Source organism: Hipposideros armiger, unplaced genomic scaffold, assembly GCF_001890085.2.
Source record: "Hipposideros armiger isolate ML-2016 unplaced genomic scaffold, ASM189008v1 scaffold_111, whole genome shotgun sequence".
Taxonomy (NCBI): Eukaryota; Metazoa; Chordata; class Mammalia; order Chiroptera; family Hipposideridae; genus Hipposideros; species Hipposideros armiger.
In genome coordinates, this window is record NW_017731461.1 from 3485947 (window position 1) to 3501248 (window position 15302).

The window sequence follows — 15302 nt, forward strand, 5'->3', positions numbered from 1 at the left end:
TAGTCTCATGTTTATGTTCAAGGAAGCTATTAGAATTACTGTACTCTAGGCCAGAACTCCTCAAACTGTAATGTGCAGTTAGTGATCTGACTCTCTTGTTAAAATGCAGATTCTGACTCAGTAGGTCTGGTGTGACTTAGAGCGGCTGCATTCTTAGTACTCTCCCAGGGATTTTCGAAACTGCTGGTCCACCACACAAAACAGCAAGGCTCTGGTGGGGGTGGGGTGAGGTAGGTGAGAATCCCCAGTTTCCTAGTTATATTTTTAGTCCAGTGAGTGCTACAAAAATCCATCTCAGTAGGGAACAACACAAGTGATGAGAACGTATGTGCCTTCTGACTCTTTTTAAAGTGAACACTTGGCTGGTCTTAGAAAGCCACTAAACATTGACTGGAGTTTAGTAGAGATGACTAAGGAACAGGTAGGGCCGCCCTTTCAGAACTGGAAACCTACTGATGCCAAAGCCCATGTGCCCAGCCCGGAAGTGTTCTGGACTCCTCCTCACTCCCTTTACTCCTCCCACCTTGAGCTCTGCTTTCTCCTCTCCGTATTCCCTTCCCTGGCTCTTATCAGCTATGAGTACTCTGGCAGAAGTGTCTTAACTGATCTTTGGGCTCCAGCCTCTTTCCTACCTCCAGTCTTCCCTCCCTCTCCACATAGACGTTATCTTTCAAAACACAGGTGTGATCATATCACTCCCTGGATTAAAATCACTTAATGGCTCCCTATTAATTACAAGATAAAGTGCAAATTCCCTAGCCTGGCATACAATGTCCTTCAATATCTGGACCTAATGACCTTTCCAGAAAGCGTACCTTCCTGTCACTTCAGAGCACATTATACTCTTTGTTCTGAACATGCCTTGATTCTTCTTGCAAATTTCTTCTCTTCCCCCTCTCTAGAGTCTGCACCCCCACCCTGACTGAGATATTCCTCCCTCCTCCAGGTTCCCATAGCACATTAATATACTTGGGACTTGTAAGCCTTATCACCTTGTGTTGTCATTGTGCGTACATGTCTCCCTCACAACACCAGAAACTTCTTGAAGCGGGGCTGTTTTCTCCATTGAGCACGACAGACATAATATTAGGCCCCATTTCTTTTCAAGAGACTTGTGAAAAGGTTTGAGCCATGGGAAAAGAAAATGACTGGCTTCAGAATAAAATCTACAGCTGGAATTAATAACTTCCAAAGCAAAATTATAAAAATACTTTGAAATTTTAAATTATATTTGAAGAGGGATATGGATACAACTGAATATGTTTTGATGTAGTAGATTTGTTATCTCCAAAAATGAGAGTGCTTAGGGCCTCTGAAGGTCCTAAAAGCAGCCCTTCATTTAGTAACTTTATTCCATAAGCATTTGTTTAACACTTGTTTTATAAGCTGACACTGTTATGCTTTGGGAATACAAAGATGAAGAAGGTAGTAGACTTCTCAAGGAGCAAAAATAATTATAAGTATTTGGGGGCACACAACCTCTGTGCCAGCTCTCATGCAGTGCAAATACACCCGTTATCCCATTTGGTTCTCAAAATATCCTAGTGAGAGAGGTATTCTTATACCCATTTTACATGTGAGAAACGTGAGGCTTAGAGAGCTTAAGTAACTTTTCCAAGGTCTAGCTAATAACTGGCAGTGTTAGCATTTGAACCCAGATCAAAATCAAGAGAAGGAAACAGCCCCATAAACGAATGCTCAGAAAAAACCCCCCGTGTGATGGATGCGTGCTGAGACTAAGACAGGTACAGCACACTGTGAGCCAGAAGTCTGCAAACCTGGGGAGGTGCAGAGAGCATCACAGAGAAAGTGAATGACTTTGAGCTGGATTATGCAAGATGAGTAGGAATTCCTCTGTGATCAGTTTTCCTGCTTTTATAAATAGTCATATGTGGGTTTGATAAAATAATAACACAAGAAGTAAATATCAATAACAAAGTAATGGAAGTCACCATTTTTTTAATTGATTTGCTTATACATTCAAAGGTAGATTTTTAAAGACTATCTATTAGTGTCAAAGTATAATTGTCAAACTAAACCAAATAGTATTAACTTTTTTTTTTTTTTTTAGCTGAGCCATGCTGCCACCTGTTGGCAGCTCAGCTCGGGCCGGGAATCAAACCGGTGACCCTGTTGCTCAGAGCTCACACTCTTGAGTGAGCTCTTCACCAACTGAGCCACTCGGCCGGCCCTAGTATTAACGAACTTTTGTCTGTGCATCTTTCTTTCCTCCAGTGTCACACGAAGGGGAAAGTTACAGCCCCTTGTGCCCCATCAGCACACCACTTAGTGAAGGTTAGGCTTCTGGAGACCTTAAACATCCTAAACATACCCAGGAACACATTAGTAAGCGGGAAAGATCTCAACACCAGTAGCTTTCTTAAAGCTCTTGCACTTAATAATAAAAATCTGTGAAAAGTGATGGCCAGCATTGGAGGAAGCAATGGAGGACACACAAGCCGGAGAAGGCTGAGATGGTTTAGAGAAGGGCCAAATAGTCCTATGTATTTCTTTAACCATGGAATCCTCCCGGTATACCAGTTTAGGAGAGAAAGTGGGGAAGTCAACAAACTTTGTGGAAATTATTTTTCTTTCATTTCACTTTAATTGGGGCCTCGAGAGCGCGATTCAATTATCTGGAAAGCTCCCTTTTGTGGAATGTCACATTCCCTCCAGATACTAGCTTGGGTATCTGCGCTGTTGACTGCTGAGGTTTTCCAGTGAGCCTGGTGTGTTACATCACTCACCTCACACCGGCGACCCTTCACAGCCTTAGAACGTGTAGCTTGTTCTCAGAACTAATTATGGTCCTGTATTTAAATAAGGGACACCAGAAAATAAGTCATGTTTTTAATGCTATAGATTGACCCTAATTCCCATCAGTTTACAATTTAACATGAGGGATGGAGATGCTTTCATTTACTCTATGTTTTTTAGTTAGCCTTAGAATGAAAGGAAATAGCTAAAGCTCCGAAATTGGAAAAACTTCCCGCAGATTCTGGAAGATCATAGGAAGGTCCTAGTAATACAGACAGAGGCTGCATGTAGATAGAGAGGATGCTGGCGGAAAAGCCGCAGGAAGAGAAGATTATATCCTTTATGTAGCATTTTTGGTGCTTAAAAAAAAAATACTGTTACATACATTTGATTCCCATAATAAGCCCCGGAGGAGAGGAGAGATACCATTTACCCTTTTCAAAATATAAAAACAGATTCAGTTTTCCCAGCTTCACTCACCACCGGTGAGCTCAGAACTGCGGCATAAATTCCTGTTCTCCATGTCTGACGTCTCATTTCTCCTTAGATGCCTCTTGAACGAGTGAAAAACAAGGCAACAAGTACTGTCCTTATTACATATCTCTAATTTCAATGATAATTCATCATTGTTTTATAGAGGCACCAATTTGGATAGTTATGGCGCCTATCGGACCGACACATAGGCTTCTCACTGGGCACCCGGCAATCATGAAAGAAGAATCTGGAATCGCCTCTTGCCGCTCTCCACATTCAATCCCTTCACCAAACTCCGGCTTGAAAAAAGCCTTCTGACGCATGTGTTTCTTCTCAAGAGCCCAGAGGTTAAAAAACCACCACTTACTTTATGACTGACAGATGATAGAGGGAATAACTTACCAAATAAGGGCCTTAGTCACGGAACCTAATTTTCCAGCTAAGAAATTGTCATTTCGTATAATAGTCCAAAGCTACTTGGCTTCCTGGTAGGAGATGTAAGTTGAATGTTGCAGCATTATTCAGCATGATGATTATCACAGATTTACAGCTGTTTCTTGAACAAACCATATTACACACACTCGGAACACTGTAGAATAAGAAGATGAAACATCTCTCCCATTTCCCTGTTTTCTGTTTCTGTAGTAATGTCAGTTGAAGCTGACATTCACTCCGAGTCCATATCTGATATGTTCCAACTGATATCCTTACTTGCTTGTCCTGTCGGCTCTAAGCTTTAAATTTGGAAGGTTTTTAGTGGCTCATGTTGGCAGGAAAAATGAACAAGGGAGATGTAGAGAGAGACTGCTATGACAGCCAAATTTCAGTCACTTAGGTTGTCAATACTAATGAATGCCCTTGAAGCAGATACTGTTAAATGCCTGAAGTTGGACTTGCGTGGCCTTTTGAGTCCGGATCATTTTGCAGAACAGACGTCTTTTCTCTAAATACTAAAGGCCTGGTATTTAGACCCGGGGTAGAGAGCAAGTTTTATCAGTGTTGCATATTGGAACATCCTGATTGCTGATAGGCTTCAAATTCCTTTATATGCTGAGAGTATTACTTTAGTTTTATTCCTAAATCACAAAAATGAGATATAGGAGATGCTTCCATTAGTTCCCCTCCATTCTTTTAGCATTATAAAGTCTCATTAATATAGTATAATTGTTAACAGCACCAGATCTGGAGTTAAGTAGACATAGGTTCAGATATTGGTTTCAAACGTTTATTTAACCTTTTTAAATCTCAGTTTCCTCAACTACATTATTGAATGAGGATGATGATAAAATACTGAACCACATGGGGTTATAGTGAGGATTGAATGAGTTAACTTAAAAACAAATGGAAGCATAACTCCTGGCACAGAGAAAACATTTTTAAAATATGTTAGCAATTGTTATCATGCAGATGATTAAAACAATGCCCCCTCCAGAAACAGTGGGAGTTTTTTGATAGTAAAAAAATTAAAATAATAACAAACACTTTGGGAGAGAAATAATTTGTTTCTCTTGCCTCCAGACATGGAAAAAAGCAGTCACTTCCCTTTTCTTCCCTGTGTGTAATAATTATTGTTACATGCATAGCCTTGTGATTTTAAAATTTTATACTAATTGTTAGTCTTTTAACACCCCGGAGGCAAATGTAAAGGGGAAAAAAAATCTGCTTTTAGTGAGTTAAAACAAAAGTGACCCAAAATTAATCATAATACCTCTTATCGAAGGTAAAATGATATTAAATTGAGTGCTTAAAAGCAGGGTGTAAAAAATAAGGGAAATACACATGCCGTATCCATTAAGACTTGAGGTTGGCGTTGTAAGGAAATTCAATTTAAAAAACTGTAGAGGAGCAGTTAGTAACAGCAAGTATTGTAAACAATCTGCATCTCTAACGTGCTTATGACTTAGGGGACTTGAGAAGTGTCAGTTAAGTAGCAGTGACCACAGCACAGCCAGCCAGCCCATCTCCATAGCTTTGAAATCCTAAATGTTTCTTTTCCTTTGGCTAGAAAAAGGCTGCATTATATTTAATTACAGAGTGAGAGCTCACCAGAGGCAGTGGGCAATATATTGTATATAATAAATGATTTGGCCACTAAGATGTCTTCTGGGGTAAGAAAGAGAGAAGTCCAAGTTCCCTTAAGTATAGAAATAGTAGAACCTAATATTTGTATCTTCCTTTGTGGTTTTCAAATATTTTCTTATGTATTTTGAGTTTTAATCATGTAAACTTTTTTGTTTTTGTTATTAATAGCTTGTGGTTTGGGAAATGTAGATAGCTTGATATGTGAATTAAAATTGTGGAATCCCATTATCCCATGCTTAAGCTAACTAGGACTCCGTGCCCACCACACTGGATGGTGTTAGAGTCCAGCGTGTGCTTTGTCAGCTACCAGCTTCTGGCTACACAATTCATCCCTTTTAGAATATGAATTTATTCTCTGGTAGTCCATACTCAGGAACAGCAGAATTTTTTACAACTGGTTTTCACTCTGCAAAGAAAGCCTTTAATATATCCCAGAGACTATGGTATCATATTATCAGTTCATTAGCAAAGTGGTTGACACAAGATCAGCACTTGGCCTTCAGCACATTTTGTCTAAAAGAAACAATGTATTTTGAAATGCTGGAACACCACCCAGCTTTGAATTGCTACTGAAGCAGCTCAATCTAAAACTGTTCTTTTATTCTTCTTGTGCCATGAATGAGCATCACAGAATCAAGCCATTGAGAAGAAACTACTTGCTTTGCCAACACAATTAGTTTTGTAAGAAGCCTCTGTCTTCAGATTGTTCTCCTCCAAAGTCCGGGGCATATGACTGTGGTTCTTTTTTTAATTAATATTTTTTTAAGAGCCCCCTTTCTCCCAAGAGCCTCTAAGTAGATTTAACAGGCTTAAAATGACTCTTCCGCAAGGTGATTTCAATGCCATCTCACAAGCAAATGAAACAGTGATTTTTTTTTTTACTTTGGGGGTTCTATTCTTTTTCCCCCCTCTTCCTTTTAATTCTCATAATACCTGTCCAACTGGATGGAGTTTTTCTTCAGGGTTAGGCTATCTTCTCTACTAAAAAAAAAAAAGATGCTATCTTTTTGATGAACAAAAAGACCGTGAAACCTGTCCAGCTATGAAAAGGAGTAAGAGGAGAAAAAAGTCTGGGATTTTCACCTTTCAGTGTGAAGAGCAAAAGGATTCAGTGATTATTATTATCTTTTACGGTTTATTTTTATGTTCCGGTTCCTTTTATGGCCCTTTGCTTCTTTGGTAAGTGAATTTTAATGGAAAAGCTAATTCAGATCTTTTTGTTTAGTGGAAGGGTATCACTCCCCACAAATATCTTCCCGAAGGGAATGCACACTACATTTTATGGGATCAGGGAGCTCAGACCTTAAGCATCATAATTGCTTGGCCCCTTTAGTGCTGTGGGATCTGATTAAAAAGTCCTGTTCAGCTCAGTCTTTTAAAAGGAAGGCTGCTAATGTGATGGTTAAAATTGAAATAGCACAGGCACAGATGCTATAACAACTCTCTTTTGTCAGTCTTCCTTGAAAAGAGTTTTCACACATCTAATCAATGTTTCTTTTCACAAAAGAGATACTCATCCTGTATGTAAATACAAGTTGGACTGTGCTTGACCTCAGTTCTTCAGCCTTAATGTTGAAAAACAATAGACACAAAGGTAAAAACAGCTTAATGCTTATTCATCTTTAAAGTTAAGACCCAGGTCACCTTTGGTTTGTTATGGTGTAAGGGATCATTGTCTTGGAAGAGAAAAGCAGAAACAACTCTTCTTGCAGATGAAATGGAGACAAGAGAAACTACATAATTCTTTACAACAATGTTTGTCCTGTTTTTAAACCTGACTACATTCCAGTTTATCAATTGATAGTGAAATTATCAAAAATCTATTCACTGGGTAAGTTTTATTGACCTTAGATCCAGCAAACAACTAGGTTTGGGAACTGTGAAGGTGAAATCTGTGCTATTTCAGAATTCTCTCTTTCAAAAGGAGCTTCAGAATTATAAAGGATATGGCAAGACATGAGATTTGCAGAACTGGACCTTTGTATAACGTGGTGTGGCCGAGGTTCAGCTGGACCCTGCGCCGAATGCATAGTGGGGAGCCAGCAGTGTAAACCTCAGCATTCTTGGCTGCCCCCTTCATGTGCATTTCAGAGTTAAAGGTGAAATTCCGTCTTTAACCCCCTTGTGGTTGCCTGAACAGTGATTAATGAACTAGATGTGGTTCCCTGCAGACCTTTCAAAGGGTGGATGAAGGATGGAATTTCACCTTTTTTTTTTTTTAACCAAGCCTTTTGCTTAATACAGCTTCTAAAATTAATGTCCTTTTTTGAATGCCAAGAAAACAAAGGGAATTTCTCAAAAGTGTATGCAGCTTGACACAATAGGCCTTAATTGGTGTCAAGAAGATGTTAGGATGAATGGGAAAATGCCCGTTTAGCTGATAAGAGTGAAAAGTGGAGCCTGGTTACGAGCTGTCATCTCAACGTGTATTTAAACTATAGCAAAACTGAAACATATTTGCCATATAGATCATAATGACTCCAAAGGAGCCATTATACTCTATTATGTAATTACATAATCAAAGCATGCATGGTAATCAGCTTTTGGAATTCAATGCTAATCAAACATACCTATAGTATGTGTTTAAGCTAAAATAGAGAACGTTAATTTGCCATTAGTCAACTAAACAAGAATGTGTATACAGAATATTCATGAATAGCTTAATGTTGTGTCAGATGATATCTTTTGTTTTGTATTCAGGGGAAATCAACAATTTTAATTGAAGAAAAAAACCAGCACTGAGGAAGATTACTTTTTAACTTGCCATCCAAAAATTTGCCTCACCTTTTACTGATTATAAAAGGAGATTAGATTAAATTCAATATTTTTTCTTCCCTAAGACTCAAATGACACAACAGTAACTATATTATAGGAGACTCTTATGAGATCCTGACCATCTTCATGCCATAGGATACAGTATTACAAATACTACATATAAAACAAAGCTTTAAAAAGAAAAAATTTGAGCACATATTGCTTTTGTAATTAGAAACCAATAAATGTTATTCAGAAATAGCCAAGAGTAGAAATACCTTGATGACCCATTAGGAGATGTGACCGTGCCTCACACTTGCCATGTGATTTTAGGTGTATCGCCTCCCTGGATTCCATAAAGGTTTTATGAAAAAGAAGTGGCCCAATGAAATGGTTTGGTCAGTGTCACATGCTCTTGCCCACTCAGTTGTTGAGTGGGTTTAGTATGTTTTAACTGTAAGCATAGGAGCTCTATGGTTCACATTCATTATTTTGACCATTGAATAAGCACACACTCCTTGCAGCAGATAATCAACATATTCAACTTTACTGTTTGGGATAGCAAAACATGGATAAGGATCAAAAAGGCTAAGAGAAGCTTTGTAAACAGCAGACAGATTCATTGCTTTTGATTTTAAATAAATATTCAAGTATTCACAAAGGCTGAAATATTGCCTCTCTTTGAAATAAAGAGTTGTATTAATGTTGAAGAGGTCTCACCCTGAACCCTAATCCACAGTTGATGGACACTGGTTCTCACCATCTCTCATCTGCACATTGGATGACTAAAAATGTTACTGTAATATTTAAATGGGACTAAATTCTTTCATCAAAAGCTTTCGTGGCTTGAACTTCGAATAATTTATTTTCAAATTACTTTTACTGTAATTCTTATTAATTCAAATAGGTTTCTGATCTAAAACTCTGTAAATGCAAGGAACAGTTTAATGAATTGAAAGATAGGGTTGAGTCTTTTTAAAGGAAATGTACAAAATATGCTGACAGTAATTGCTTAGATAGAAATCAAATCTTAATGGCTTTGTTAATGATTTGTAGTGAGCACTGTGTTTACATTGACTTGAGGGAACATATGCAGTTAGAAAGATTTTTCCCTCTGGGTTTCAACAGAATCTAAATTTATTTTTTTTCTTTTCCTGAAATGTATTCAATTCTAGTGCTAGCTCTAAGAAACGTTAGCAGGAATTACAGTGCCTCTATTGGTGATGGTTTTATTTGAGTAGGGGTTCTTTCAAGCTGGAGATATAACTAATATGGCTATAAAATGAGATCCAACTGAAATGAGAATGTGTGAAAAGCCATTTGAAGCTTGAAGACACAGAGGGCTCACATACCAATAGAAAATAAGGTTTTCAAACACATGCAAGTTTTTTGACTCTTTGTAAAGTCTAAACTTAGATACCTCTTGGAGGGAAAGAATTAATAACACTGAGCTTTTAATTAGTATAAAGTTTCAAGAACTATGGTTTTGGGTATGTTGTTTTTTTTTTAATTAGTGACTACATTTATCATCGGCAGGATGATTTTTTTTTCTTTTTGAACAATTTGTGGTTTTGGTTTGACTTTTGCCTATTTAGACAACTTGACTGTGCTTATTAATGTTAGGTTCCATCTTCCATACAGCAGGGGGGAAAAAAAGATTTCCCTAATATGGTTTTGCTACTGAAGGAATAGGTCAGGGGACTTCATTTGCTCTTTCTCTGGGCAAGCTGTCTCCCAGTTAAGAGTCATTGGTGAACCTCAGCATCAGTAAGACTTGACATAGTTGCTGTAGTATAAACCGAATTCTGTTCTGACTATGACTTGCCCTTTTATTATAGATTTGACTGGAGAGACTCCTCCGGTGTTAAATGAAGTGCTTTATTTATTAACAGCCAGGCAGCAGGGGTGAAAGCTGGCAAATGCCCGCCGTGCACTGGTAATAAAGGCATTCTCTAGGGGCAAAGAGTGCGGAGCGCTACAAGAAGGAAGCAGTCGTAAACAAGGTGTTTTGCATTCAGGACGGTTTCTCACTCATCTTGAAGTGTGTAATTGTGTTCTGGATAAATTATGGAAATAAAAAAAATCACAAGTTGCTCATAGGGAAATAACCCTCTTTAAAAACAAGTAAATTTTCCAAGTCAGAGCCAATAGAACCTTGGCAACAAATCCTGATGTTGGCTGCTGAGAAAGTACAAACTCTATGGGCCGGAGAAGCTGACAGAACTGGGTCCAAACACCAGCCCAGCCACTTAGCCGAATTACATTAAGCAGTGTATGAAATGTCTCTGTCTCAGGCTCTTCATCTTTAAAGTGGGGATATTGAAAACTCCAGGAATTTGAGGGGGAAGCGTGTGCAAAGCAGCTCACACAGTGCTTGCCACTGGATAAATGCGTGTTCCCTTCCCACACTTTCCCTGAGTGAATGTCATTTCTCATTCAGCTTCTTACTTGAAGGTTTGCCCCGTCACCCGCTTCAGGTGGCCATACTGTTGAATGCATAGATTCCAACTGATGCTAGCATTTTGTATAACGCAATTTCAACAGAGTTTATAACAAAACGATGTTTCAGGAAAGAATCCAGGAGCGAAGCCAGTTGAAGATTGAATTAATAGGTGATTTATTAGTCAGCTGCACCCCCACCCCCACTCCAGCCCTAACCAACTCAGCTGAAATGGTCTTTATTAATCATCAAAATGTTATCTTTTTAAAAAATAACATGCTTTGTCTTCCTTGTATTGAATGCCCTCGCAACGTCTAGTTTACTATGGGAGACTTGTCTGTGAGTGAATGGACCTCTCAAGTGCCAGAGTTTTATTTTTAGAAGTTGTGGGGCAAATAGGCAAGTTATAGGAAATATAGTTGCTGGGATAAATTGAAATCCAGTTTGGTTCTGTCTCCCAAACCTCACCCCTACATCCCAATTAGCAGTCAAATGTCCATACATGTCAGACATTGTTCCTTCCACCCTTAAAATAAACTACCTTGCTGCTAACAGCCTTATTTAATGGCTATAGTATATTGGTTCTACTTGCTATCTTTTGCCCAGAACATGTGCTATTTATGTCTTGACAGTATGTCTACTAATTAAGTTTTAGAAAATTGCAAAGGTTTTTAAATGGATTATTTAAGAAACGTACCAAAGTTGCCTGTTTGTACCCTTCTGCTACATATCTAATTGTGTTTTGTAACAACCTAATTGTCATGATATCTATTGCAAGGGGAAATTTACCAAGTCACAGTGCACCCTTCTGTTTGGAAGAAATATTTGAGGATGTGAGCAGAAATTATTTTTACATAAAGGCTTCAGGCAGTTAAGAGCACTGACACACATATCATATTTTCATCACTGTCATTCACTCCCTTTGCCTCAAATAAATAGGTCATTATTATTCCATTTCAGCCATCTTAGGGCACCTCGAAGTACGGAGCTCTGTTTAATATAACTGCGATCTAGCTGACCCATATAATTTATTGGTGATTTCTACAGAGTGACATCCTTGGTCCACCACCATCAGCCAAGGCACTTAGGTATCTTTCAGCAAAATATTTCATTATCACTTATAATTTTTTTAGCATTAGTATTATAACCATGTTAACGTAGCTAGGAATTGTCATTTTCTGAGACACAGGAATTGTCATTTTCTGAGACACTGGATTTTAGGTTGGCCTTAGAAATTTCAAAAAATAATATAGTAACGATGATACCACCATGGATTTGCAGAGCATATTATGTGCCGGAGCAGAGGAAGGGCAAAAATTCGCAGATGGCAAAAATTTTACCCAAATGATTTATTCCGTAATGACACATTAAATTGGTCTGATCTTATATTACTTAATTATGATAATTAATGTTTAGACTTTTTAAGAAACAAAAAACAAAAAGCCCTCTAATTCTGTTTTATTACCTTCATTGCTTAAAACACAAAATCATAGTCAACTCCTCTCTGCTCTCATCTCCTGTGCAAATGTTTTATAGCTTTAATACGAATATAGCATGCTACTCAGAATATACTAGGATTCCAAGTAAAGACGAAAAGTATATAGTTGTTTCCACAGGACCTATTCTATTAGAGCATAACTGAATTGCAACTGGCTTTAAGTCACAGGAGCTGCAAGATAGCAGTATCTATAAAGCCTTGGTTTATGTCACAGGGATTGAGGCTAATCACCTACTACCCTTTCTCTATGTTCCTTTTATAAATGGAAGATTCTTCTTTGTGTTGCTAATAAACTTCGTAAGCAGAAATCTCCCCCACAACCCAGTAGACCCCATTTGGTATTCTAGTCTCCTCAAGGCAAGTCCCATGACTTGAGACAGTTACAGCATTTGAATCATGCAGTTTAATTTTTCTTTCATTTTCTTTCTTGATTGGGTTACCCTGAGGAAATAAGGGTATTGTCCTTTCTGTACATACTTTTGCCAGGGCCAGCATAACCACCTTCAAAAGCTTGCTTGATTGGCAGGAATTCCCTTTCCTTGTTCTTTTCTCAAATCTGGGAATAAACTGCTCCCTCCAACTGGGTTCTGAATTCTGTTTGTCACAGTAATCCACTGAGGAAAAAATAAGCATCCCTTCGTTTTTTTCTGATCATTCTTTCTCTTTGTTGTTATTTTATAATACTGTTCATCACACTGAGCTTTCACTGTTGGATCAAGCTAGGGCAGATTTACCCTTTCACTCACTACAAGCCCTGTGGGCCTGCGTTCCCACACCCAGGTTAATTCCCTGAATTAGAGATCTCAAGGTTGGGTTTCATTTTGGTTTATTCTTCAGACACCACGAATTTTTGTTTATCTGTGGCTCTAATAATTTCTTCCTTATCCCTCTAGTTTCCTCTTTTCTAATCCTCTACCAGAGGCAGGTCTATTTCTAGGTGGATTTGGCTGAAAGCCATCTTAGACACCCCTTCTCACACTTCCCCACTGTGTCCTGCCAAAAACAGATCCTTCAGCAGAAATATGATAGCAGGTGCAAATCCTCCATTGACTCTAATTGCATCTCTATTTATGCTGTCTCATTTTTTTTTAGAATAGTATTTATCTTTGACCTTTGTTTCTTAATGTTGCATAGTTTTTTTAGAGATTGAATAAGCCACACTAAGTTGATATATAATTACATAGAGAGCTCCTTCAGAGTAGGGACAGTGCCTTCATTCTTGTATCCACACTACTCCCACCACATAATAGTTACTTAATAAATGTTTGGATTTAACATCTAGAGAAATGGTGATGATGGTGATGATGATAGCAGCTACCATTTACTCATGAGAAGCTAGACACAGTGCTAAGTGCTTTGTCTCCATTAATCCTCCCAACAGCTCTGTGAGATAGCTTTTAAATACTGTCCCCATTTTGTAGATGAGAAACTGGCCCAAGGTCTTCAAAAGATCCACCTGAGATCATACATTTGAAAAGCAATGTCTTTGTCCCTCTTCCTGATTGACCATTATACCTATTGCCTACATTGCACTTTTGTTCTGTAAGTGGGTATTAGGTATGTTTTCACCCACACTGCAGCTTCTTAAAGGCTAGAACAATGTCTTACTCTTCTCTGTCCCCTACTAGGCCAGGTGTAGAATTAGACATTCAACAATTGCTTCATTTTTTACTTTTGAGTTGAACTGTTCTCTCCTTCTACCTGTGCTGTGGAGCATTGGGGATGTTTCTGCGGGGGCCCTAGCCCTTGTCACTAAGGTTAGAAGCAGCAAACTAAACAGGTCTAGAGATAGGCCTGATTATTACATCAGCAGGTCTAAAAGCCCCACTGAGTTTTTGACATGTTGGAAAGGAGGTATTCTAAATGGCTAGAAGGGGGTTAGCCTGTAGAGAAGGGCGTGGTTCAGCACCACCTGGGACTTTGGGTGAGTCAAGGTGTGTGTTTCTGAGAGCAAAGTCAGCCTTCCTGGGATTTTATTGAGATTCCAAAGAGTCATAGTGGGGTAGGTCCTCACTCCCACACAGTAAACAACTGAACTGACTATACAGTAGACCCCCCCCACACACACACACCCATGTTTTCACTTTGCATGGTTTCAGTTAGGCACGGTCAACCGTCATCAGAAAATACTAAGTGGAAGATTCCAGAAATAAACAATTCGTAAGTTTTAAATTGTGAGCAGTTCTGATTAGTGTGATGAAATCTCAAGTCATCGGGCTCCGTCCCACCCAGGACGTGACTCATCTCCCTGTCCAGTGTATTCATGCTGTAGATGCGCCCTGCCCGTTAGTCACTTAGTAACCCTCTCAGTTATCAGATCGCCTGTGAAGGGATCGCAGTGCTTGTGTTCAAGCCACCCTTATTTTACTTAACTAATGGCCCGAAAGCACAAGAGTAGTGATGCTGGCAGTTCAGATATGCCAAAGAAACACCTTAAAGTGCTCCCTTTAAACGAAAAGGTGAAAGTTCTTGATTTAATAAGAAAAGAAAAAAATCCTATGCTGAGGTTGCTAAGATAAGAACAAATCTTCTATCCGTGAAATTGTGAAGAAGGAAGAAATTCGTGCTAGATTTGCTGTTGCACCTCAAACTGCGAAAGTATAGCCACAGTGTGTGATAACTGCTTAGTTAAGATAGGAAAGGCATTAAATTTGTGGGTAGAAAACACGAACAGAAAACGTGTTCTGACTGACAGCAACATGTTTTGCCACACAGCACTGAGCCACACAGCAAGGGATCCCCTGAAACGAGTGACACCCAGCGATTTGCTGCAAATAAGGGATGGTTACACAGATTCAGGACTAGGTTTGGACTGAAAAATGTAAAAATTACGAGAGAGAAAGAGAGAGAGACAGAGAGAGAGAAAGAACGTTCACATAACTTTTGTTACAGTACAGTGGCCCTTGAACAACACGGGCTTGAACTGCACGGGTCCACTTATACATGGATTTTTTAAAATAAAAATGTACAGTACTGTAAGTGTATTTTCTCTCCTAATGACTTTCTTGATATTTTTTCTCTAGCTTACTTTAAGAATACAGTTTATAATACATACAATATACAAAATATGTGTTAATAGACAGCTTATGTGCTCAATAAGGCTTCCTGTCAATAGTAGGCTATTAGTAGTTAAGTTTTTTGGAGAGTGAAATGTTATACTTAGGTTTTGGACTGCATGGGGTAAGGCTAGTGTCACAAGCCCCCACGTTGTTCAAGGGTTAAATGTATATTGTTATAATTGTTCTATTTTATAATTAGTTGTTTTTGTTATCTGTTACTATGACCAATTTATAAATT

The 15302-nt window shown here is 38.6% G+C and overlaps 1 protein-coding gene across 11 annotated transcripts in view; it reads left to right on the forward strand.

Moving 5' to 3' along the window:
- The window catches only part of CADM1 (cell adhesion molecule 1), a 334280-nt gene that overhangs the window by 246296 nt on the left and 72682 nt on the right, over nucleotides 1-15302 (forward strand). The window lies entirely within an intron of this gene.